We start from the raw sequence: 24,605 nt of genomic DNA, 5'->3' as shown, positions 1-24,605 counted from the left end.
CGGAGGTGATGGCCACAAGAAACGCTGTTTTCCACGACGAGAACTTCAAAGGAGCAGAGTGCAGAGGCTCGAACGGAGGTCCCATGAGCTTGGTCAGCACCACGTTGAGCTCCCACGCCAGGGCCGGAGCCTTCACCGGCGGGAACGATCTGAACAGTCCCTTCATGAATTCTTTCACCAGACGATGATACCACAAAGACGTCCGCCCGTGGTTCTAGTGTATCGGGAGATCGCAGCAAGATGAATCTTGATGGACGCGTGCGCCAGTCCAGCCTTGGCCAGCGTCAGAAGGTACGGCAGTACCTGGGGAGCCGTAATCCGTAGAGGGTTAATCTTCTGTGCGTGGCACCAGACAGAGAACCTCTTCCATTTGTGTCCATAGCATTTAAGAGTTGAGGACACCCTGGCCTTTGCAAGAACCTCTCTGCAGTCGGCCGGTATGTCGTATCCCCCAAACTCTAACGCTGCAGGAGCCGGGCCTGCAAGATCAGCGACTTCGGGTCGTGAAGGAGGATGGCGCCTCCTTCCCTGGAGAGAAGATCCGCGTCCACTGGCAGCTTGATTGACGGGGACGCTGACAAGTCCAGAAGGTCCGGGAACCATATCCGCCTCGGCCACGCAGGAGCGACGAGGATCATCCTACACCGTGACCTCTTGAGCTGGTTGATGAGCCGGATCAGCAATGGCAATGGAGGGAACGCGTATAGAAACAGGCCCTCCCAGGGGAACGAGAAAGCATAGCCCATGCTCCTCGGCTGGGGAAACCTGCTGGCGAACCTCCGGCAGAAGAGGCGGTCCACTAGATCCTGTCGTAGTTCCCACTCGTGGCACGAGCGCAGCTCTCTGCTGAGCGAGTCGGCGATGGTGTTTTTTATCCCTGCCAGATGAAACGGCACCAGAAACATCCCTTGGGCGACGGCCCAATGCCACAGATCCTGCGCCTCCTTGGACAGGGCTGGGGATCTGGTACCGCCCTGCTTCCTGATGTAGAACATGGTGGTGGTGTTGTCGGTGAAGATCCTCACCACCTTGCCCTTGAGGGACGGAAGAAAGGACCTGAGGGCCCAAAACACTGCACGGAGCTCCAGGACGTTGATATGGAGGGACTTCTCAGTCGGAAGCCAAAGGCCTCTCGCGTGCAGATTTTCGGTGTGCGCTCCCCACCCTTCCAGGGAGGCATCCGTGGTCACTGTCTCCTGGTGGCCGGGGGTCTGGAAGTCCATGCCCGCCGTCAGATGCGCGCGAGTGCCCCACCACCGGATCGCTCGTCGGAAACTCTCGTCGAGTGTGATCCTCTCCTCGAAGCTGCCCGTCGTCTGGATCCAGCGCGCGTCCAGGAACTCCTGCAACGGGCGCATCCGGAGCCTGCACAGGCGGATGAGATAAATGCAAGAAGACATCATTCCGAGGAGGGACTTGATGGACCACTCCCTGGCCGCGTCCGCAACCAGCATCCGCTGCACATTGCCCAAGATGGCCCTCGTCCTTTCCTCCGACGGAGAGGCCAGAAGCGACACTGTGTCGAGCTTCGCTCCCAGAAACAGAGCGTCTTGCGCGGGCACCAGGTGGGACTTGGCGTAGTTTATGGAGAATCCCAGGTCCGTGCGTAGTTGGACGGTCCTTGCCGTGTGCTCCACGGCGAGCTCCTTCGTCTTTGCTCGGATGAGCCAGTCGTCCAGGTAGGGGTAGACGTGGATCCCCTCTTGGCGCAGCTGCGCCGCCACCGGTGTGAGGCACTTGGTGAACACCCTGGGTGCCGACCTCAATCCGAAGGGAAGGGCTCTGAACTGGTAGTGACGCCCATGGACCACGAACCTGAGAAACTTTCGGTGCCCCTTTAGGATGGGAATATGGAAGTAGGCATCCTCCAAATCCAACGACGACAGGAAATCGCCCTCCTCCAGTTGACCCAGGACGTGTTGGAGGGTGACCATCCGAAACTTCTGTGCCTTGATGAATTTGTTCAGTCGTCGTAGGTCCAGGATGGGACGCCATCCTCCAGTCTTCTTCTTCACGAGGAAGTATCTTGAGTAAACTCCGGAGCCCCGAAGCCTCTTTGGGACGAGCTCGATGGCGCCCTTCTTGAGCATCGCCTTTACCTCCAAGAGAAGTTGAGGGACGTGATGTTCTTTCCTGGCCACAGGGGAGACGCGCGGGCACCTCTTTAGAAACTCGAGCGCGTGACCCTGAGCTAGGGCGTCCAGCACCCAACGGTCGGTGGATATGGACTCCCACACGCTGACGAAGCTTGCCAGACGGCCTCCCACCGGGGTGCTTCGGTGGGGGCCCGACCCCGCGGCCGGTTCAGAACTGCTTCGACGAGGCTTTGCCGCCTTGTCCTCCTTGGCGATGACGGTGGGGTCCGCCTCACTTGCCTCGTCCCCTGTAAGCTTCCTGTGATGACGAACGGGCCGCTTGACGGTAGGTGGAAAATCCGCCGCTGGAACCTTTGGAGGCACCCTGTTTGCCTCCGCCGCTCCGAAAGGGCGGCTGCCGTTGCTGGAGAACCCCAAGAGCCCGGGCCATCTCCGTGTCCGCCTTGATGGCTTGAAGGGAATCATCCACTGTTTTCCCAAATAGGTTGTTTCTGTCGAACGGCATGTCCAAGACTCTGGTCTGCACGTCCTGACGGAAGTCAGTAGCCTTGAGCCATCCACGCCGCCTAAGGCACACGCCGTTGTCCAACTGGCGAAATCCAGTGTCTGCGATGTCCGTCGCAATCGTAATGGCGTGGTCCAACGCCACCTCTCCTTCCTGCAAGATCTCTAGGGCTTCCGCCCTCTTGTCGTCTGGTAGGAAGTCCAGCAGGGGGGCCAATTTGTACCACAACTCCCTGTCATAGCGGGCTACGATAGCCAAGGCGTTGGCCACCTTAATCGTCGTCGCTGCCAACGAGATGACTCTGCGTCCCATTGTGTCTAATTTCTTTCCCTCGCCGTCCGGCGGGGAGGTTGACGTAGAGGCCGCGCCCCCCCCCGCTTTCTTCCTGGCCGCCGCGGAGACGACCGAATCCGGGGTCGGCTGTGCCCGAAGGCACAAGGGGACCGCGTCCGGGACCCGGTACTTCTTCTCGTACCGATCCCTTCTAGCCGGCCTTGTGGATTGGGTTCTTGAGGAGGGCGAGGCCCTCATCCCAAATATCGTCTAGTAGAGGTACAGCGAGGACCGTCTTCCTCTTGGTCTCGCGCCGTTGATAAAGGAAACCTTCCTTCTTCTTCTCTTCCGGGCAGAGCTGGAAAAGCTCGGATGCCCTGGCGATCATGGAGTGAAACGATCCAATCTCGTCTGGCGGGGAAGCCCGGGTGGGAGGTGACGACGGGAGATCCTCGTCGTAAACCTCGTCGCCTGTACCCGTCGCGGCCGTGTCAGTCCCTGTATCATCCCCAAGTGTCGTGGACGGGGAGGAGGGCTGAACAGGAGGTGGAGGATGAATCCTTCTTCTCTTAGGGGGAGGGCTCCCAGAAGGGCCTGGCTCCGGGTCCCCCGTCGGGAGCGGTTCCTCCGTTGGTGGTAACGGCAGTCTCGTCCTTATCTCCGAGCATAAGGACTGTATAGCCAACAAAATGGCCGCCGAGTTGTCTTGCGGCACTGGTTGAGGGAGATCCGATGAGCGATCAGGAGCCCCGTCGGCATCCTCGATGCCCTCGTCGTCTTCCACGTCGGGGTCCCTCCCGACAGGATGGCCTTCTTCCACGCCAGAGCCGTGGCCTAAGACTTCAATCAGCTCCTCCTCAGAGGTTGAGGCCGAGTCCACGATGACCTCCTGCCCAGCCTTTTTCTTCTCCGTCGGAGGTTTCACGGGGGTCCTGTCGATGGGCATGAAAGAGGACTCCCTCCGCGGTGGCAGGGAGATTCTGGGCCCCGGGGTCGCCACCACTGGTGTAGCCTCCACAGGCTGAGCCAGGGCCGCCGCGACTGTCTCGATAGAGGCCCTGGCCGGATGGATCAAGGCTTTCACCACCTTAGGTGCGCTCACCGCCTTCTCCTTGGGGGGAGGGTCACCACCTCGCTCCCCCTCCGATGGGGCCTTAGGGCACGACCGGGGTCTCTCCAGGAGTTTCGCCGGGTGCTCGGCCTTCCTCTTACCCGAGCCAGAGCGTTGGCTTGTGGTTGATGGTGCCGGGGAGGATGCGCCCTGCCTGGCGCCCGTAGAGCCCGACCGTTCGGCGCTCCCGGTGCCAGCGGACTCGCGGTGCTTGGCCTTCTGTTGGACCCCTGTCGCCGGGGCGCCCTCAAAGGTCTTAGAAGACCGCTCGGACTTCTTCTTCTTCTTCTCACCTGACGGGCTCTTTCCTTCCAGCCAGTTGGCGAGACGTTGATGGCGGTCCTTCATGGTCCGCTCCGACATATTGCCGCAAAACGCACAGTCCTTCTCCACGTGCGTCTTGTCCTCATGTAGGCAGTAAAGGCAAAGGGAGTGTTCGTCCTCCTTAAAGACATTCTGAAGCTGGCATCCAGGGCAGACCCTGAACAGCTTTCCGGGCGTCGAGCTTCCCTTCTCCTGGGCCATGTCCGAGATGGGCCTGAGAAACTTCTGGAGTCCTCCAAAAGCGTGGCTCAACGAAATCTTCACCCTTGAGGGGCGTAGACGAATCCGACACGGGTCCCCGTTGATCGGATGAAGAAACGGTGGAGCTTGAGGCTCTTTTGACCGAAAAAAGAGAAATTTTCTGAGAAAAAACGTGAAAAATAGCACTAACGCTCGAGAGCAATAGCACAAGGATCCCAACACTTGAACGTGCGGTAAAAATCTGAAAATGGCTGCCAGAGGCGGGGCTTAGGTAGAGGGCAGTCATTGGCTGTGGTCAGTATGACGCAGAGATCAGTGATTGGTTACTACTACGAAAGACAGATCAGAAACGAAACTGATACTGATTTTTTCTTTACCGAGGATTCCCAGCCTGACGACGGGGAATATTCATGAGCATGTGAATCCATGCCAGACCCCATGCTGGAGAAGAGCTCCGATACAAGATAAGATAAGATAGGGTAAGATTGATGGCGTTCCAGAATAGATATGTTCTGAATCTGCTCACAGCGATGAAAGCTGGAGTTTGCGCAAAAATTGGGAGTTCCTGCTGCACAGTCATACCTGCCACTGACAGAGAGAATAGCACTCTGACAGAAGCAGTGACCCAACTGTCAAAGATGCATGCCAAACTGGAAGAAGAAGTCAAGGGGACTGGAAAAGACCAAAGCTCGATAGCATACCTATGGTTGTGGACGCCTTCATGGCTGGCAGATAGACTGAAAGTATTACTAGGGGCACTAATCTTGCTAATAGCTGCACTATGTGTGATCAAGATATGCATCACTCAATGTCGCAAGACGACAGAGAAATCAATAGGGATGAAGGTGATGATGGATGTGAATGTCGGAGGGAAAACTGACAAAATAGTGGAGGAAAGAGATAAGCTGAGAAAGAGAATAAGAGACTGTCCACTATTTACACACAAGACGGTGAAGCTAGATAATCCATTCAACAAAAGAATTATGCAGGAAAATGGGTATGGTGCAAGCCAGAAGGAGTATGCAGTTACATGTCATGGAATTTCGACGATAATGCAGATTACTATGGACACCTCGGAGGGCTAACAAAGATTTGGCAACCAAAGATAAAGGTGGTACTATATGAGGATGTGGTCGACAGGTCGACCAGAGGGGGGACTGAAGAGAGGATCCCAAGAATACCCCTCCTGACCCGCAAAATATGACGGGACAAAGAGTCAGGAACACTCGCAGCCATCCATCCTATTTCGGATGAATCCCAAGTGCACCGGTTGCTGACACATACACAGAAAGGTAACCCCTCAACCAGCCAGCCATACCGACCAAAACCAGGGCATATTCTTGCAGGTAAAGGGGAGACGACAGAGTTTGTGGATGGGAATACCCCGATGGACATCTCGACTAACCAAGAAGCCACAATACTGACATCTTTAGTGACACCACGACATAGTAGCATTAGTTATGAAGCACACTCGCATCCCTTCAACGCATTACACAAACACACATTTGCATACACGAAGAACATGCTTACACAGTTCTATAGCTAGAAGATGGATACATATACATACTGTCAAAGCTTTTACTATTTTTCTCACTAGCCAAAGGGAGTAACGCAGAAACGCAAGGCAACAAGAGATCCTGAGCAAGTTTGCAGATGCTGAAAGCAATTAACCCCATGGGACTACAGAAGTATATACGGAGCCTGGTAGGACCATGTGTGACTACATGTTAGGTTACCTACCATAACATGAGCATATAGAAATCATATTATAAGTCTAGGAACATTTCAGAAGGCCTCAAACCAAAGAGCATGAGAAGAGAATAGCGGATTCAGGCTGCTCGAAGAGCAAAGCAGGCTCACAGCCAAGGTCAGAGATACACGGTCCATTCCAAACTTTAGACGACAAGGGACCAGCTGCAGAGAAACTGAATAAATCCTCATAAATGCAAGCTCAAGAGCTCGATGTTGGGGTCTTCAAGCATGTGATGCAGCTGAGCTAGACAATGGGCATTCACCTGTGGTGGGAAAGAAGAGCCGATCCCAGCAAACCAGACGAAGAAGGCAACACGTGTTGCAACGTAGGAGCGCACTCTCATAGGCAAAGGTGGTATACATTACCAGATACAATACAGACACAATCGTTTCACATCACCTTGACGAAGTGCACAAAGATCAAGATCAGTCCTTGACGAAGTGCACAAAGGGCATGAGCCCGAAGGCCTTGGAAGATCAGTCCTAGACAATCACAGAATAGAAAGCAGGGGTGGATGGGGAAGGGGCAAGAACCAATGATAAGCCCATTACTCTGCAACAATGTAATGGATAGTTTCTTGGGGATGGGACATGTCAGCCACCTGACATGTGAGGACCAGTAGAATAACTTCTATAGGGTACTTCCATAGGTATTACCACTCTCGATACCCAATCATTGGTGGTGTTCGGTTTTTCGGGGAAGGGCCCAGGGTTGACGCAATTTGCTCACAAAAATGAAATGCACGCCATGGAATACTGAGAAGTACTGGAGAACCTTGATCGTCTTGTATGATCCTGGTAGTTTTTTGCAATAAACCGCAGTTCTAACTTGCCGTTGGCTGAGTCCTTCGTTTATTCTGGGGAAGGGAGTTGGGCCCTTGAGTCGTGGGGACCCCCAGACGACCACCGGTATACCTGGAGAAACGACCTGGGAAAACTACCCCAACAAGAAGCAAGAAGGTTTCTGGAGTGTAAGGAAATGCAGATATTGAGAACTGAAGGAGGTGGAAGGTATTTATCGAGAGATCAAAGAAGAGAGGTACCGAGGATATAGGCCATGATAGCACTTGAAGACAATACAGAGAAAATGAAACCGAAGACCAGCGTCGTAGAGAAGTAAAGAGACAGAGAAGTGAAAGAGTTATGAAAGGTCCAAGGAGGTAACCAAAAGTGGAAGCGAATGGCTGAGTTAAAGATAGAGCAGAAGGGGGCAAGGTGTCAAGAAGGAAGACCAACTAACAGGGCAGAACAGTAATCAAGGCAAGAGAGCATAGTCCAGAAGATGAGGAGCTTAGGTGCTTGAAATTAGTGAACAAGCTGGATCTTCTGGATATTGAAGAGGTGGTTATCTGCAGGATTGATCAGTAAAAGCAATGTTGTGGGATAACGTTAAGGCAGAGTCAAAGGTAATCCCCAGATTACGGGCAGTTGGGGAGACTGGGATAAAAGAGGGGACAGGTGAAAGTAGAGGAGGATAAGGGAGAGGGATAGGCCAGAGGAAAGACAAGGATGTCGGTTTTTGATGGGTTGAGGTGAAAGAAACGGGAAGACATCCAGGATTAGACCACAGAGAGACAGGAAGAGACATGGGAATGAAAAGACTCAGAGAAGGAGGGAACGGAGAAGAAGATCTGGGAGTCATCTGCATGAAAATGGCACGAGAGATGAAATGATTTCATGAGTGATGCAAGAGGGGTAGTATCCATGGAAAATAGTAAATGGCCCAGGACTTACCTTTGGGGAGCACCATATATAAGGGTATGGGGATGAGATACTACCTGCCCCGATACAGAATAGGTGCATGCAGAGAAGTAGAAGTTGAACCATTGTACTACAGAAACAGAAAAGCCAAGAGAAGAGAGGGCAGGCAGAAGAATGGGATGGCTGACTGAGTCAAAGGCCGCAGAAAGATCATGGAGAATAAGGATCGAGGAAAGTTTATTGTGCCAAGCAGAGAGAGGTGAGATGGTGACATAAAGAAGAGTAGTCTAAGTGGAGAGTGTGCAGGCTGAAAGACTGAATGGAAGGGAGAAGGGAGTAAAGATTAAGATGAGAGGAGATTTGAGAATAGACAACTCTTTCGAAGAGTTGAGAGGAAGGGGCAAAGGGAGATTGGTTCAAAGTTATAGGGGTGGAAGAGAAAGGAGTTGTTGGTAGACGAGAGTGTTTGCAGAAGAGGGGGAGTTTAGAGATAAGAAGAAATTAAGAGTGGGGACTTTAGAGGAAAAGTAATCAGAGAAAATGGTTGCAGACAGCATAGATGAAGCGAACAGATTAGGAGGAGGAGGAGGAGGAGAAGAAGAAGGTATTTTTGATAAATTGAAATAAACAGCAAAGGTGATGTGAAAGGGAAGTGGTAAGAGAAGTAGAGTTTTAGCATTACGCAGAGAGACATCATATGAAGAGTGGAGAGTAGACATGTGCACAAAGCCATTTTGATAGGGATATTTTCCAAACCACTCTCCGTTTTATATGAGGAATGGAGACAGCAAAGGACAGATGAGAGTTTAGTTACGAGATGGCAAAAAAGAGGTTAGTGGGTGAAGGGAGTCCAGGGTGGAGGAACAATTAATTTCAAAGCAGAGCTGGCTAGTGTAAGGAAGGCATGGATCAACAGTAAGACAGAGACAGGTGATCACAGTTCAAGGTTGTTTATTGAACTTCAAAAGAGTTTGAAAAACACCTATCTAATCCTAAATCTACAGATGGGAGCAAGCTACGACCATCAAATAATAATAACGCAGTCCTAGTGGTGTCTGGTCAAAATAAAAGGACCTATACTAATAAACCTATTGCCAATCCTTACCTCTAAATAAAAATAGTGTGGGAAATAGTGTTACGAAAAAGAAAGAAGTCTTCACAAAATGATATGTCAGGATGTTCAGCACGGGACAAGGTGGTACACTCGAGCTCAGCACTGTTTCTGCCTTCTCTAGCATGAGGATACAGTTCAATAATTAGCATCAGGGTCTTCCGTGCCAACGTCCCTTTGCCTTTCAAAGTCTCTTCCTTCAGTGGGCCTGATGTGACAAACAGAAAGTTCTTTTCCTCTTGGGATTTTACAAGTACTCAATTTCTCAGACAATTTACTATTCAGCTTGGATCCCCCTCAGCTGGGCTCAGATCCTCTTAACACAATGCTCATAGGATACTTATACATCCAATGCTCGTAGGGTATTCATGTATCCAATTTCTTGGGTGATTCACGGTTCACCCCAGATCCACTCTCAGCCGGGCTAAGATCCCCTTTAACACAATGTTCAATTAGTCTCCCTCCGCCGGGCTCGGACCAATTCCAATTTAACTATTTAACACAAACTTGCTTTAACCAAAAGCTCTCCGCTGATCTCCCTCCGCAGGGCTTGGACCAACTTCATCTACTTTGTCATCAACTTTGTTTATGCTATTAACATCAAAGACTTTCGATTGTGCACAGGATTTTGATTGACCCGTTGCAGGACCAATTCGATTCACAATTCGCTGTCACTCTTTCAGTTGGCTACCTTACAGAGACTTTCAAAAGCGCACGCACCTGGTGCCAGAACTCTCTGTCTAAGGTACTGTATCTTGGCTTCAAAGCTCAATCACTCATCTGTTGTTCAATTTTACTCGCGTTGATTATCACATACGTTTCATACAATGTTCGCTTCAGTGTTCACTATACAATGTTGTCGCTTGCAACCTTCGCTTCAACACAGACCCATCTGGTTACCGTCTCCACAACTCACCGGCTATGCTGACTTCACTGGTGGTGCTTTGTTGTAGGAGCTAAGGACAGTACCACGCCAGCAAGCGTTTCTCTCCGCCTTGAATATCAACACGTGAGAGACCCGGTACCTCCAACACACAATGCAGGATTGTTCAGCCTTGTTTCCTGGTCTTACGTTTTCTATTCTCTAAGGTTCATGAAAGAAACGGTTCCTCCTCGAAAAGGTCAAGGCCTCCTTGCGATCCCCTTCAGTTTTGCTGTCTTTCACCTTGTATTAAACTGCCATCTTGGAACTGCTGCTTCCTTGTGTGCTTTGCCTCAGAGTGTGCTTGTGCACTGCCTTTTATCCATGTGGAGAAGTGTAATGGGAGTCAGCTGTGTGTAATGGTCAGTAATTGCCTGACCCTACCTCACCATTGTAGTGGGACATGTCAGGTATACAGCTCGGGTGTTAATTCGTTTTCTCTCATAGCAAGCTGTTCATGAGAAAGTGTTTGTGTTGGGAAAGGGGGTGAGGGCGGTTGAGTTCCTAAGTATTCTACCTGGTAGGATGTGGTAAAGGTATTACAGGGAAGGCGATACCGCATCTCGCCATCCGGTGTCCCACCCCCTGAGGACCCCTCACCCAGGTGATCATCCCGCACAGGTCCACCCCCAGGACCTGGATCCAAAAGCGATGGCCGTGTCCTGGCCACCAGGATGACTGATCCCCGGGGACTAGCAGGTGAAACACCTTCAGGTTTCTCACACTAGCTGAGGGGAGAAAGTAGAGACGAGATCAATAGCAGAAAGAGTGGAGAGGAGGTGTAACGGAACATGCTCAAAATTAAATGCAATTGGTATTGGGGGAAGGGGAGGTGCGTCCACAGCACAATAATCCAGGGAGGATCAAATGGGAGAGGTACCCCCTTATGGGATTAGAGCCGACCATTCCCAGAGAATGCAGTATACCACAGCCTTGTTAGGCCCTCCCTCGTTCCCTAAGGCAAATTCTCCTTCCCTTTTCCCACCAGTGCCAATGTCTGCTACTGTAACATTAATGAACTTAATATGTTAGACCGGACTAGTGAACCTGAAGATACCAATTGCCTTCCATATAACTCCATTACAAGTATTGTGAAGAAGATGATGACCAGGAGTATGCAGATCACTCTGGAGAACCAAAGTGAACAGTCTAGTCTCTCACGGCACTTGATTGGTTCAAGGAAATACAAAACATCAGAAGGAACTCAACATGGGGAGATCCATCTTCTGACGAGGAAGCCCGGGAGATGCTGACCCGATGAACAGGGGACCGTTGCAGGAGATTCTGTGCACGGAGGTGAACAGGAGGGCAAAGGTAGTCCAAAGAAAAGGAGCTAATTTCCTTGCTGCCCAAATAAACTGCTGGGCACTCCTAAACCCGTCAAGCGGCTGGAATGCAAAACCCCATCCCGAGAAAGAGAGACTGGCAGAGCGACTGCCAATGGGAAGATGAACCCAAACACAAATTGACCGGTGGGAACGCCGCCAACTGCAGAGAATGCCTGAACACTGCCAGAGCCTCAGAAGGAAGCACCAGTGCTCAGTGGATGTGGAACACAGAAACAGGTATAGTAGGCAGACCAAGAAGTACTGGATATATGGGAGGAAACGTGGATTAAAGGTGGAACACAAAATAAGAGAGTCTGGGACCTGCGCCCATATTGGAGTCAAAGTATAAAAGGGTCTAGGACCCTGAGAGAAACAGACAGTACGAAAGAAGGCATATACTTGGCAGGAGAGTAAACCAAGTTATTGCAACCATGCATTGTAAGTCCTGGATCCGCACCCATATGAGAACCAAAGAATAAGAGGGTTTGGGAACCTAAGAGCAAAAGAAACAGATCAGAAGAAAACCTGTGCTTGGCAAGAGAGTATAACAAGCTGGCATAACAACGCATTGCAAGTGTGGGTCTCGCACCGATATGAGAATCTAAGACTACAGTGAAGTTCATCGAAGAGCATACGAAGTCTGGGACCCAAAGAGATAAGCCAGAAGGAATCCAAGGGGAGGAGCCAATCCTTTAATCCTAGGAAAATTGCCAAATTTGTCCTTTTGACCACGCCGAGACAGTGGGAACTTTTATGTTGGCAAGAGCTGTCATTACCACTTGCACATTAGATTTAGGTTATTAGTTTTATAAGTAGGGTTTTGGGACACGACAGTGATGAACTATTCGACATCCCGACATTTTTACTAGGGAACCTCCTCTTAGCTTTAGGGACAGAGAGGCAGTTTTCCCAATACTTTTCTTGGTTAATAAAAGTGCATAACCAAAAATCATGCCACCTTTGTTTCCGAGCCTTACTTCTGCACCCGTACAGTATTTTCATGTGCTGCCATACAAAACCAATTGCTACAAAACCAATTGGAAACTGTGGTTTTGCACCCAAGTTTTCACAGAAAGTGCTGTAAAATGCAGAATATTAACCCATTATTTAAAAAATGTTCTTGGGGTAGAGGGGAGTACCCCCAAATACCCATTGTTTGGTTTGGGCTCCCCCGCTACACTCGATCGCTCTCACATATTCGGCACATACATTTAACACCCCTCGAGTAAAGAAATTCACCATCCACCACTGATTATACACACAACAGCAAAGAATATTGCCAATAGCTACTTGTCAAAGATTACTCAGTTAGGCAGCAGGGCTGTCCCCGGTTCCCACTCCTATTTGTTCTAGAAATTGAGCTGCATACCCAGAAGATTAAAATAAATTAAGAGTCTCACAGGTATGGATCGGATTGGGGAATATGAAGAACAAAATAAAAATGTATGACAGTGGTAAATTGGTTTCTACCCTTTAGTCCAAGTTTATTGTTCCAGGAATTGATGGGAGAGTTGCTTAGGAATGAAGCAGTATAAGAGTGTTGCAAAGATAGGTGCAATATCCATCAATCTCTGCCACATTCATGAAATGGTTGGCCCATTTCATTTGAAAGACTCCAAGACCAGAGTATCACATCTTCAGATACATCTTCAGATACAGAGGACTAATATCTTAAAAAACAAGGGTCTTAAAAACTAGCAAATGGCAGACGCACACACGTGAGCATTGCTTGCAAATATGCTGATGGGATTTATTACCAATCCAGGTCTATGACTGGGCAGTATTACGAGTGCAATACTTCACTAGCCATTCCAGGGATGGCGTAGGACTACTTCGAGGCTATATGGCAGTTTTTTGATAGGTATTAAATATTGTACTTTGTCAAGTGTAAAAATGATGACGGAAGAACTATGTAGAGTCGCCTAATCAAGGCATTGGGCACAAAGGCTGGAGACGCATCAAGTGAAGCAGAAGCAACCACTGGCTTGGAGCACTGGCTTTTTTTAAGGTCATCTCGTGTCCATGTGGTGCTTTATAAAACACGGAATAAAGACATGAAAATGTTCACCTCTGGAAACTAACAATATATATCTGGCGACGTATATGGACTATAGTGATGCCCACTACAAGCAGTGTTCAATTTAAATAGTAACAATGAAAAGGTAGCTAGCATTCATATTAAACTCCAGGTAGTCTGAGGGGGCTCTCATTTTAGGATATCTGATGTTTTGGCTCCATAGGGATCCACTGGTGGTGTTACTAGGTGCACCAGTCAAGGTGATTTACTGCATGCAGCATGCACAAAGGGGTCTAACCTCTCGCCCTGGCTTTTCAATCAATACCTGCCAACTCTTGCCCACTGCATTGCCATTTTCTGCTCAAATTTCCAGTGCTACGCTGACGACACAACTCATTTTCAGGCTGCCCTCTGCCACCTCCTCTCCCTCTCTCATCTCTGATTGCCTAACTGCATTCAAGATTGGTGTGCCGCCAATGGTCTTTGTCTGAATGCCAGCAAGACGGAGATCCTCCTCATCGGCACACCTTCACCATCCTTTCCCCTCACTCTCTGGCCGGCGTCCCTTGGCCCTCCTCCTACCCCCACCTGCGAGGCTAAGAACCTCGGGGTCATCTTTGACTTCACTCTTTCCTTCTCCGCCAACACATCTCTGAGGTCTCTAAAAAGTCAAATTTCCGACTGCACCTCCTCAGAGGTACTCTGCCTTTCCTCTCCTTCCCCCAGTAGCTCATGGTATCTCAAGCTCTGGTTCTCTCTAGCTTGGACTATTGTAACAGCCTCTATCTAAATCTACCTGCCTCTACTCTCCGCCCTCTGCAACTAATCCAGAACAGGACTGCGAGACTTGTCCTTGGCCTCAAGCCCTGGGATCGTATCTCTCCAGCTCTGAAATCTCTCCACTGGCTCCCAGTGGATGCAAGGATTACATTCAAAACCCTCTGCATTGTCCACAAGGCTTTCTGGGGCCTGGGTCCAAAATACCTTCAGCTATCCCTCCGCAAATACCTCCCCTCTCGAGCTCTTCGCTCCTCTACCTCCAACTCACTCAGGGTCAGTCTTTTTTCTAAGAAACGAGCTGGGGGTAGATCTCGGTCTTCGGCTGGGGCCTCCCCGCCACTCTAAAACTTGAGGAGAACCATCTCCAGTTCCGGAAGCACCTCAAGACCTTCCTCTTTTCTTCTGCCTTTGCTCCCCCTCTCCACTGCTGATCTGTTCTCTCTTGGCACCGTGCACCTGGCCACCCTCTGTCTTTTGGGCCCAGGTACCTGCTCATCCTGCCACCCTCCCGCACTGCCTCCGGGCCACCCCTTGCACTGGGGTCTGTATCTCTACCCATACAGCCCCCTTTTTTCTTCCTGCACTTATCAGACCTACCCTGTCTGCTGCCTTAAACCTAGCACTTACAAATTGCTGGCTGCATTTCCACTGTTTGTTGCCTTCATTATTTATTTATTGTTATTTATCTGTTTCTCCTCTGCTTCGCACTTTCCACCTCTCCCCCCTTCCATGCACTTTTCCCCTCCTCCCTCTCCCATGCACTTGCGCGTTCTCAATGTCACTGGGCCTAGTAAAATCGTTGTTTTGTTCTCCCCTGTTCCCCTCCCTTGCCTTGTCGCGCTCTGAAACACTTGTGTACGAGCGCAATAGAAATAAAATATCAATCAATCAATCATTACCTCAATGCTTCCAATAGAAAGGTGTCATTCACGACATTCTGGGAGAAAAAACAGATTCTAGTGATCTTGTACAGTGGAGTAAAACATGGACTATTTAAGCCAGGGAGAAATTAATGTACTCCACGCATTATCTTTCTAGGCCATTTTAAGAGCTATCACTTTATGTTATGCTAAAGGATTTTTATACCGTGTACTATCACCACCTGCATGGTCCCTTGGCGCTCTGGTGGATCTGTAAAGCAAGAGAGTTGGGTATCAGGGGTAAATTAGTAGGACTGGTTGGGGAAGAGAGCCGTGATGTGCTGTTGGCAGCTTCAGTTTGGTTTACACCATTTGCTGAGCGTTGGTGGGTGTGAATTTTCAGTTGGTAGCCGTCATGTGCTGTTGTGCAAGGCTATGTGTGGTTTGTTTCATTGTTGCAGTGTAGTGAAGGGCATGCGGTTTGTTGTGCTGTAGAGGTATGGTTGTGCTTAGTTTAGAGTTTGACAGGTGTATGCAGAGTGATGAGTTTTTTAGTGGGCTTGGTTACTAGTGATATTAACATACCTCCTCAGTTTTTGCCGCCTGCGACACATATCCCTGCCACTGTCGTACAATGTGGTGTGCTATCATTCCCACTCCTATTTTCTGTGCAGAGATGTGGGTCATTAACAGTAACTTTACTTCTTACAATATGAACCGAAAGACAACTTGGATCTTCCTGACCCATAAAAATGAAAGGGTTTCAGCCTCATTGGATGGCTGAGCTACACATAGGGTGAATTAAGCTACCTGAGTAGCTAGATAATACTATACCCCCGCCGTACTAGTCAAGACTAACCAAAAATGATGTTTGTTTTTTCTGTTGCAGTGAAGAAGGGTAAAACTATGTGAGAAAATCGTGTGTTCATTGTGAATACGAAGTTACATTGAATTATATAGCAGCATTTTCAGTTTTGAAAACTTTCAATGAAATAATGTCTCATAAGGGTGAAACGTGGAATGTTGTTGTCTGCAGTCTTGAGAAAGTTCTACATTGGTTGATTAAGCAATGCCTAGCGTCGTTCTGCCCTGTAAGACAAAGGCCGTTTTGAGTTGCAAAGGGCTAATTTGGGCAAATGTGCATAACCACAATGCCTTGCGGATGTGGCTCTGAACTGGAGGAGAATTCCGAACGATAGTTACTAGGTGGTGTTGTGGCATGTGTGATTTGGCTCACATGAATTATTCTACTTTCCAAAAAATATTTGAAATTAAAAAAAGGGAGCTTGTGTAGAATTGGACCTGGAGGTATTAAGGAGAAAAGCAATCGAAAGAAAAAAGGAGGCACTACAATTATGTTTACAAGCAAGTCCAGGAGGAATAGTCTATGAATGAAGGGGGGCTATTAAGATGTCATTACCATGCAGAAATCTCCAGTGCATAAGTAAAGCTTTCCAAACACTCACAAGGAGAAAACACACTTCAAGTTCTCTTGTTGTCGCACATCCTGCTGGGTAACCTTTTCATAAATGCCTTTTGAAGCACGATAAGTGCCTCAAATATTTATTTTGCATTTCTCTGATTTATTCAAACACCAAGCTCACAAATATGATTTAACTTTCATGTGACATTGTGTAGACTGTGTGATGGGTGCTTGAACGAATCCATTGTTAACGATGCATACAGCCACGCTGCAATTACAGCGAGTGAAATTATGTCCCAGATCGAACATATGAGAACATCCGCTTAAATGTTTGTCTTAACGTATTCTCTGTGAACATTATACACCCAATTCTCAGGGAAATAGTATTTTAAAACAATGACATTATCCTTCACCAGTGCCAGAATAACCCTGTTCTCTTTCAAGGTTTGCACGCGCACTTATTACATGATTTTCTATTGTATTAATGATTTGCAGCATGGTGCCAGTATATTACATAGCTGGTTTAGTATTGTAAAAATGTCCCAAACGTAGACCTAGATTGCATGTTAGCATTCACAGCTCCCTGCACAGGTTCGGGCAACGTTGATGTCAGCATCTTACTGTTAACAATGTTCTTTCTTGTTCGTGGTGTATCGTTATCTTTTCATACACCCACACACAATGGATGCCCGAAATGTTCGCTGCCCTCAGTGCCCTCAGAACAGATTTGATACTTAGAGGCCGCTCAAGAAAAGCAGGCCACTTCAGTACCAGGGCTGGTAAAACAACAAAAGATGCCAATAGTGTTGACTTGTGTATGGGCATTATCTCGTAATTTGTATTTTTTTTATTTGTGATTCATGAACTCCACCACATCACTCGTTGGAGCTTAACTAAAACTGAACGAGGTCATGTGGGGTCCATCTTCTGAAAAGAAGATACAAGTTTCACACTTTTTCCTTGAAGGGATATGGATTGTCAGATTTGCACAGGCCTGGTAATACTGTCCTCCAAACTGTGCCATCCTGATATGAAAGGACCATTACCGCCAACTCTGCAGTCACAACCACGGAATATCCACCGGCAACCAGTCTGATGATCTAAGATCTGTTTGGAATGTATTTAATCAACTTCTTTTGAAGGATCTTTGGGCCTGTTTTATTTAGATACCCTCTGCTTAAGCCAGTGAACTGAAATCTGCAAAGTCAGTGAAATTGATATCTGCAAGGAAGACTTTAACCCTAACTTTGCTGCTGAATTTGGAATTCTATGGAGTTTGGCGAGGCAGTGGCGGCTGGTGAATTTATTAATTGGATGGGCGTCAATATGTCCCACAAATATGACAAAGTGACCGAGCGAAGCTTAGGAACCCGAACCAAACAATGGGAATCGCGGAGGGTTCTCCCCCGCACCCACATGATATTTTTTTGAATAATAAGTTAAAATGGTTGCATTTTACAGTACTTTGGGTAAAAGGTTTGTTGCACGCTGTGTGTGTGTTGCTGAGATTAATGTTCTGCTCAGTTGAATCAGGCATATTAGTTAACGTCCATTTGTTGATAGGAATTGGGCCTGCATCTCCCAGCAGCTCCTCTGTGCCTCTGTGCTTTTAAAGACACATGGGGCGTGTCAGCGCTGGTTTGTGCCGGTTCGTGTCTGGGAGTGCTACGTGCTTTGTTGTATTGCTGCCATTATTTTATTGCTGTCCTTTTGCATTAATAGTCTACAGCCATTAATATAGTAGTTGCTGTTTAGCTGATCAGGATATTTGCCCACAAAATGATGTCCCAAATTGATAACAAGCTCCCTGACTGACTCTCTTGGAAAGAACCATTGTATAAGGTCTGATGTCGTTACACGCTATCTTTCTATACGCTTAGAGAGAAACTTGCATGGTTGTACTAAAGTTGTACTTCAGTCTTTCAGTCCTGATTAGTCTACGCACACCTTTTGTCTGTACCCTTTGTTATCTATTGCCACTGATCCTCCTGGTAAAATGCCTATTCCAAGGATTTCTCATTCCCCCACAGCCCTACAGTCCTCCCACTGTAGCACTCGGTCACCACCCCACCCCATTAAATAGCTCAGCGGGAAGACAGTCAGCAGAATGTGGTGTGCAAACATCTGTAACTACTAAGGATGCCTTTGCCATGCATAGTGAGCATATAATTAGGTCAACCACTGCTCCATCTCTGAAAGTTGTTTCATTAAATATCTGTTCACTAGGGTGTCATGCTGCAGAATTGGCTGATTATATCCCAGCTCGAGGATTCAGCAATGCAGGCAACTCTTACTGCCACATCTAACGGTTACAAGATTTTACACGTTGACCGTACTAGTTCAAGAGGAGGAGTTGCTTTGATTTTCAAATAGCATTTTAGATCTAGACCACTGTGAATCTATGCTGCTCAAATTCAGTCTCAATGCCACTAATTCTATAAGTATCATACTACTCTATAGACCTCCAGCACAAACTCCTGATTTTGAAGAAGAATTGCCTTCCTAGGTGCTTCTTTGAAACCTTCCCCCCATGTTCATATACTTGGGAACTTTAATTTATGGGTGAACAATCCTTTGGATTTGGCTGCCTCATTGTTATTGAATCTACTTGAGGCCCTCGGTTTCAGACATCGTGTGAAGACTGCCACACATAGTGGGGGTACCATCCTGGACAGGTTATTGAAAAGGAATCTAACCATTTCACCCACAGTTGTAAAATATTGTCTATGGTTTGACTATTCTTTTGTTGAATTTGACCTTCTTCTTCCCTGTTCTATAGCCCCAGCTTGTCCTGAAGAGAAAAGGCCCGTTATGTCCAGAGACTTTAAATTCCTTGGTAATCCCTCAGTTAACTACTCTTACTAACAGCATTTCCTTCACCAACTTGACAATGGCATTGTTAATAGTAGTTCCAAAATGCATAGACAATCTGGCCCCCCTTCTTCCTATTGCTCAGAAACAAGTATCAAAGCAGAATCACTGGTTCTCACCTGAAGTACTATCTTCTAGGAAGACAAAACGTGCAGGTGAGCGCAGTTGGAGATAAAATCTGCCAGATTCTGCAATGAGGGCATTTAAGACAGCCGTTAAAGGATCCAAGGAGGCTATTTGTAAAGAAAAGGAGACCAAATGTAATGATTGCATTAATACAGCTAAATCTAACTCACGGGAACCTTTATCTATCCTGCATGAATTAGAAGGGAGATCCATTATCTCTAGCATTACTGTTGACAACAGTTGGTGTCAAAATATTTATGATGAGTTCACCCAGAAATTATCTTGCCATCAAGCCCTCATTGCTGGACGAGTTAAACTCCTTGTGAGGCCAGTGGCTGAAATGCAATCTTCTATATCAGCTGAATGATCAGACTCTTCCTTATCGTTTTCTTTCAAGGAGTTATCAGATAATGAGATTCTTAACATTGTACGAGGGATGTAACCTACATCTTGCAAGGTGATGTTTTACCAACCTCTCTCTTTTTAAAGACTTTTTGGTCTCGTTACTTCCCTGGGCTACACGATTTATTAATACACAAGTCCCAGATAGTCTGAAAGAAGCCTGGATATCTCCCCTACAGAACAAAGATAATTTGGATCCTACTGATCCCGGCAACTACAGGCCTAAAACAAATGTGCTTTTCTTGTTAAAAATCCTTGATAACGGGGCCTGCTGTCAATATCAGGACTTCATTGAGAAACATGAAATTCTCGCTTCAGGGCAATCAGGATTTTGCTCAAAGCATGGTACAGAAACTGTGGTATTGGACCTGGAGTCAGGTATTGTAAAAATTATTGTTAAAGGCCATACAGCATTGCTCCTATTACTTGATCCCTCTGCTGCATTTGATTTAGCTGACCATGGTCTTCTTGCAGACAGACTGATCAAGATAGAAAAATGTTCAGCTAGTGTTGTTCAGTGGTTCAGATCCTTTTTAAGGCCAACACAAGCGAAAGTTGTTAAACATGACTCTCAATCCTCATCTATTTCCCTTATTTGTGGTATCCTGCAGGGCGCATGTCTTTCACCCCTGCTGTTAAACATTTATACCAGGTCTCTATGTGATCTCTTGGATGGTCTGGGAGTTGTGATGGCATCATTAAGCAAGACAAAGACATCAGATTCAAGGTTCGAACAAAATCGCTTTATTAACTTAAATGTCAGGATGGTGCAAGGCCTAACTTGCCCTATGCTAAGGTGGGATTTCCCTACCTAAAGAAACTAAGGATAGCCAGAGTCAGTAAGTTCAATTTAAAAGTCGGTCTGTGTCCAGAACCTATACTTGCCCTCACAACTAAAGCCACACAATGCGTAGGGATGTCGGCAACCAAAGGAATAGTGTTCCAAATAAAGTTATGAGCTTCTGCCAGCTCTTGGCTTATTTTCCAGCTCCCCTGACCCAAGTTCAAAGCTGCTCTCAAAAACCTCTTGGGTGTCTTTCCCCAAGAAGACAAAACAGTTCCAAAACAAGGGACTCAGGGTTCCCACCCCCAAGGCGACAACAAAGTTCACAATGTCTTGGGTTTCCCTTCCCCAAGACATTAGCTCTTCCAGCTTGAAAACTCAAAATCTGTTCAAGTCTCTTGGTTCTCAAAACCAGTTCCAGATCAACTTTATAATCCTCCGATTTAGTTGATACAGATTGCTATCTTTCACATTCACTTCAGCAATCTTATTCAGAAGTGGAGATTCTTTATCTTTACTTTCCTTGGCTTTTCCAGACAGGGTATCCTCGATCTAGGCGCAGTTTCCGGGACCACACAGTCCACCTATATCAGGTCACTCAACAAATAACCGTAGGCTTCTTGCCCACATAGGTTTCACTTTCACTACACATGTGCATTGGTTTTCATTCACACTGGATTCTCTGAGACAGTCTTTTGGCTTTGTCACAGTGTGTTCTTCCACCAAACTTACTCTGTGGTGCTCACTCTCTTCCACCACCTTGCTTTCACAATCTTCCTAAGTGCTCATCACTTGCTTTTTACTTTATCCATAACTGCTCATCAATTGCTTTTCACGTTCTTGTTAAAGATTCCTTCTTTGCTTTAATTTCATTATCATGCTTTTCAATGCTTTTCTTTAGATCAGTATTCAATAATGCTTGCTTTCTATTCAAGTTCCTTTTCTTATAGTTCAGCATTTGCTCTTGGGGCTCAAAACCCCTCACGCTGGGTTCACCATTACTTGCACACATATTTCAGTTCATCCGGCATCACCATATGCCCCAGCTGTAGCCCCAGGAGCACCATGGGACAAGTGTTCCCTTCAATGCACTCACCTGTCCTTGGTGGCTTCTCCGGGTGTCAACTCTCTTCGTTCTCCTGGCGATCGTCGGCTCTGCACACACTTCTTTGGAGCTCTGCGAGCAGTGCTCACCTTCTGCGAATCTCACTGTGGGTTGCCACTAGCTCCGCTCCTCACTCGCGGATGCTACCAGTGGCCTGCAGCACTTGGGGATCTTCTGTGCCCCACTGCTCCGACTGTGGGCATCCGGCACAGGAGAATCTGGCAGCTTAAACCCATTCATGGCCTGCTCAGGTCCCAGTGTCACAATCTCTCCCCTGCAATAGCCAGTGTCTTGGCCTCCAGGCATGGCTCTCCTCAGCAGCCCTCTTCTGGGCAGGACATTTCCCCCCTCAGGCCCATCTCCTTCAGCACGGCTTCTCTCCTGCTGATCTCTCCTTCCCAGCTGGCGTCTCCACCTTTTATGCACCTGTGACCTGCTACCAGGTTCCAGGTTCGAGCCCCTCAGCTCAATTGCCTAACCACAATTACTTAGGTTCTCTGGACATGCCTGACACTTGCAATAGTTTCCATGCCTCTTCCTCATCTCAGTACCAGAGTGGTGTAATTGAGTGTTAGTGTGTACAACTCCTAGTCTCCTCTTCCTCGTCCAAGTACTAGAGTGGCGTTACTGAGGGGAAATAAGAAGGAATGATGAGCAACAACCTATGAAGGTAGGGGGAGGGTAAGGTTTATTATTACAAGCATTCCAAGGAGACAACACAATTGAGAGGTCAGAAGAAATTACAAGTGGCTCTCCATCAAGGACAGGATCCAGTCAAAAATAGTGTCCATCACCCATAAATGTCTAAACAATGCTGCTCCGCAGTACCTAAGAGAAACAATTACGAAAAAAGCTTCATAATGTCCTACCAGGACCGCAAACTTGCACTGTATCGTAGCTCCAAGATCAAATTTGAAAAAAGCTGGCAGCACTAGTTTCCTGGTCCAGGCCGCCCATTTCTGGAACTCTCTCCCTACTCATCTGCGAATTGACCAGTCATTCCAAATCTTTAGGAAAAACACCAAAAATTGGTTAGTCTCAAATGTCATCGGACTCCCTCCAGTCTTCTACAACCATCGACTTTACTAGCACTGACCTTGGTGTGTACCGTTCTCCTTGCTTGCTCATTATATATGTCAACTACTGTATTTTACTGTGTATGGGAGGATTGGTCCAGGAGATCCCCCTCCCCTGCATGACCCCACCTTGTGAGGTTCGTGGCTCGTCAGGGCCCCCCTGTCAACAGGGCCCAGGTGACGTGGTGACTACTGATCGACACACAGGACTGATCATGCTGTACCATGGACACCATTTTGGAAAGCATCAGGACTCCATTTTAGATACTGACAACCTGAGACCCAACGAGACAGCCTGCCTGCGAATGCTGCAGCTTGGCCCCCACTTACAGAGAGCCGTGCCCTCCCCCTGGTGCCTCCACTCCATGGCAGATCCGCTGAGAGCCCGTTCTCACGAGCAACCAGACACGAACAAGTATCAGAACAAACACAGTATCATTTACCTTCCGCAGTACATCACTCCTGACTTGCGGATCAAGTCTGGAAAATAACAGAAAACCAACCAACAGAACAGGCCTCGACCCTGCATCTAACCCGCAACATGTAAAAATATATGATGTCAATACCCACTTTGTATGAACCCTTGTCGATGTTTAAACACACTCCTATGCCTGATGGTTTACAAAGGTTGCTATATCAAATATAAACACTCATGTTTAAGAAAGAACTAATTCATACATTTTGGTAAAACAAGCATGGTCTTAGCTCATATACGGTACCATGTGTAATCACCTAGGGTTAACTAACGAATGCTGCTAAGTACAAAGGAAGGCAAACAGAGCATTACTACAAGCCTGTGTATGTGTGTGTGTGTATGTATGTGCATAGAGGGACACGTTTAAATGTATAAGCCAGAATGAAAATGTATTATCTCTGAATATATTGCTCCCTCGTTTCTGAGTACACCATCACACCTAATGCTACCTCATGCGTTATTCAGCTACTACCGCGTGACATTGCTAAAATATAATCGTTCAATGTTTAATGATGTATGTAACAATGCCAAATCCACGTAGACAGAGATAAAATAGTATACGAATGTATAGACGATAGAAATGTGTGATCGTTTTTATATTACCAACTTTATTAATCATCTCCTTGTTTTACATAGTGTACAGCCTAAGCACAGAGAATCGCTCGCACACACAAGGCCATCTCCCCTCCCCTCCCACCAAGGAACACCAGGACAAGCTGGTGTGCGAGCAGCACAGCCTCACCTCCCCCCATTCTGCTGCACCCGCTTCATGTATTCGCCTCCCCCCATGTCCCAGACCACCATGGTGTAAATGAATTATTTACAACCCGGTCCTAAAACCCCACTGCCCCAAGGGGCCAGAGGTACACCCTCGCTGGTCCAGTGGCCCTCCGGTTCACCCTAAGTTAATGGGCCTTGTGAAACAGATATTCAACCCGGTATTAACACATCATAAAGTAATTCTTCACTACATCTAACAAGACCAGAATGACAGTGCAGCCACCCCATGCCCTCAGACCAGACCCCCAGGTTTATGACACCCGGCCAACAGGTCAGAAGTAACAGTGTCTTGATGTATTGGTAAAGCCTCACATTATATGTATTCCTCCTCTGTCTCATTAACGTTTAGAGTAACCTATTGCAGGATTTACAGGACAACCGGAATTATCTAAATTAATGAATGTTGTGTGTGTGTGGCCACAAGGGCAGAAAGTCAGGGCACCTGTCCATCAACGACAGTGACCGCGCCTGGCCTGGCAGCCCCACCCCGATGAGCCCAGCTGACCTATCCGCCCCACGTTGGTACCACGCTGATGTCCACCAACCACGGAGCGGCTCGTCACAACTGCACCTAAAGTTAGT

At 47.6% G+C, this 24,605-nt stretch overlaps 1 protein-coding gene across 2 annotated transcripts in view; it reads right to left on the bottom strand.

Annotated features, from left to right (window-relative positions):
- COMMD10 (COMM domain containing 10) overlaps nt 1-24,605 on the bottom strand; it is a 1,364,001-nt gene that overhangs the window by 845,912 nt on the left and 493,484 nt on the right. The window lies entirely within an intron of this gene.

This window comes from Ambystoma mexicanum, chromosome 6p, assembly GCF_040938575.1.
Source record: "Ambystoma mexicanum isolate Mex_15411 chromosome 6p, UKY_AmexF1_1, whole genome shotgun sequence".
Classification (NCBI taxonomy): Eukaryota; Metazoa; Chordata; class Amphibia; order Caudata; family Ambystomatidae; genus Ambystoma; species Ambystoma mexicanum.
This window is presented reverse-complemented; position numbering and strand designations above follow the sequence as displayed.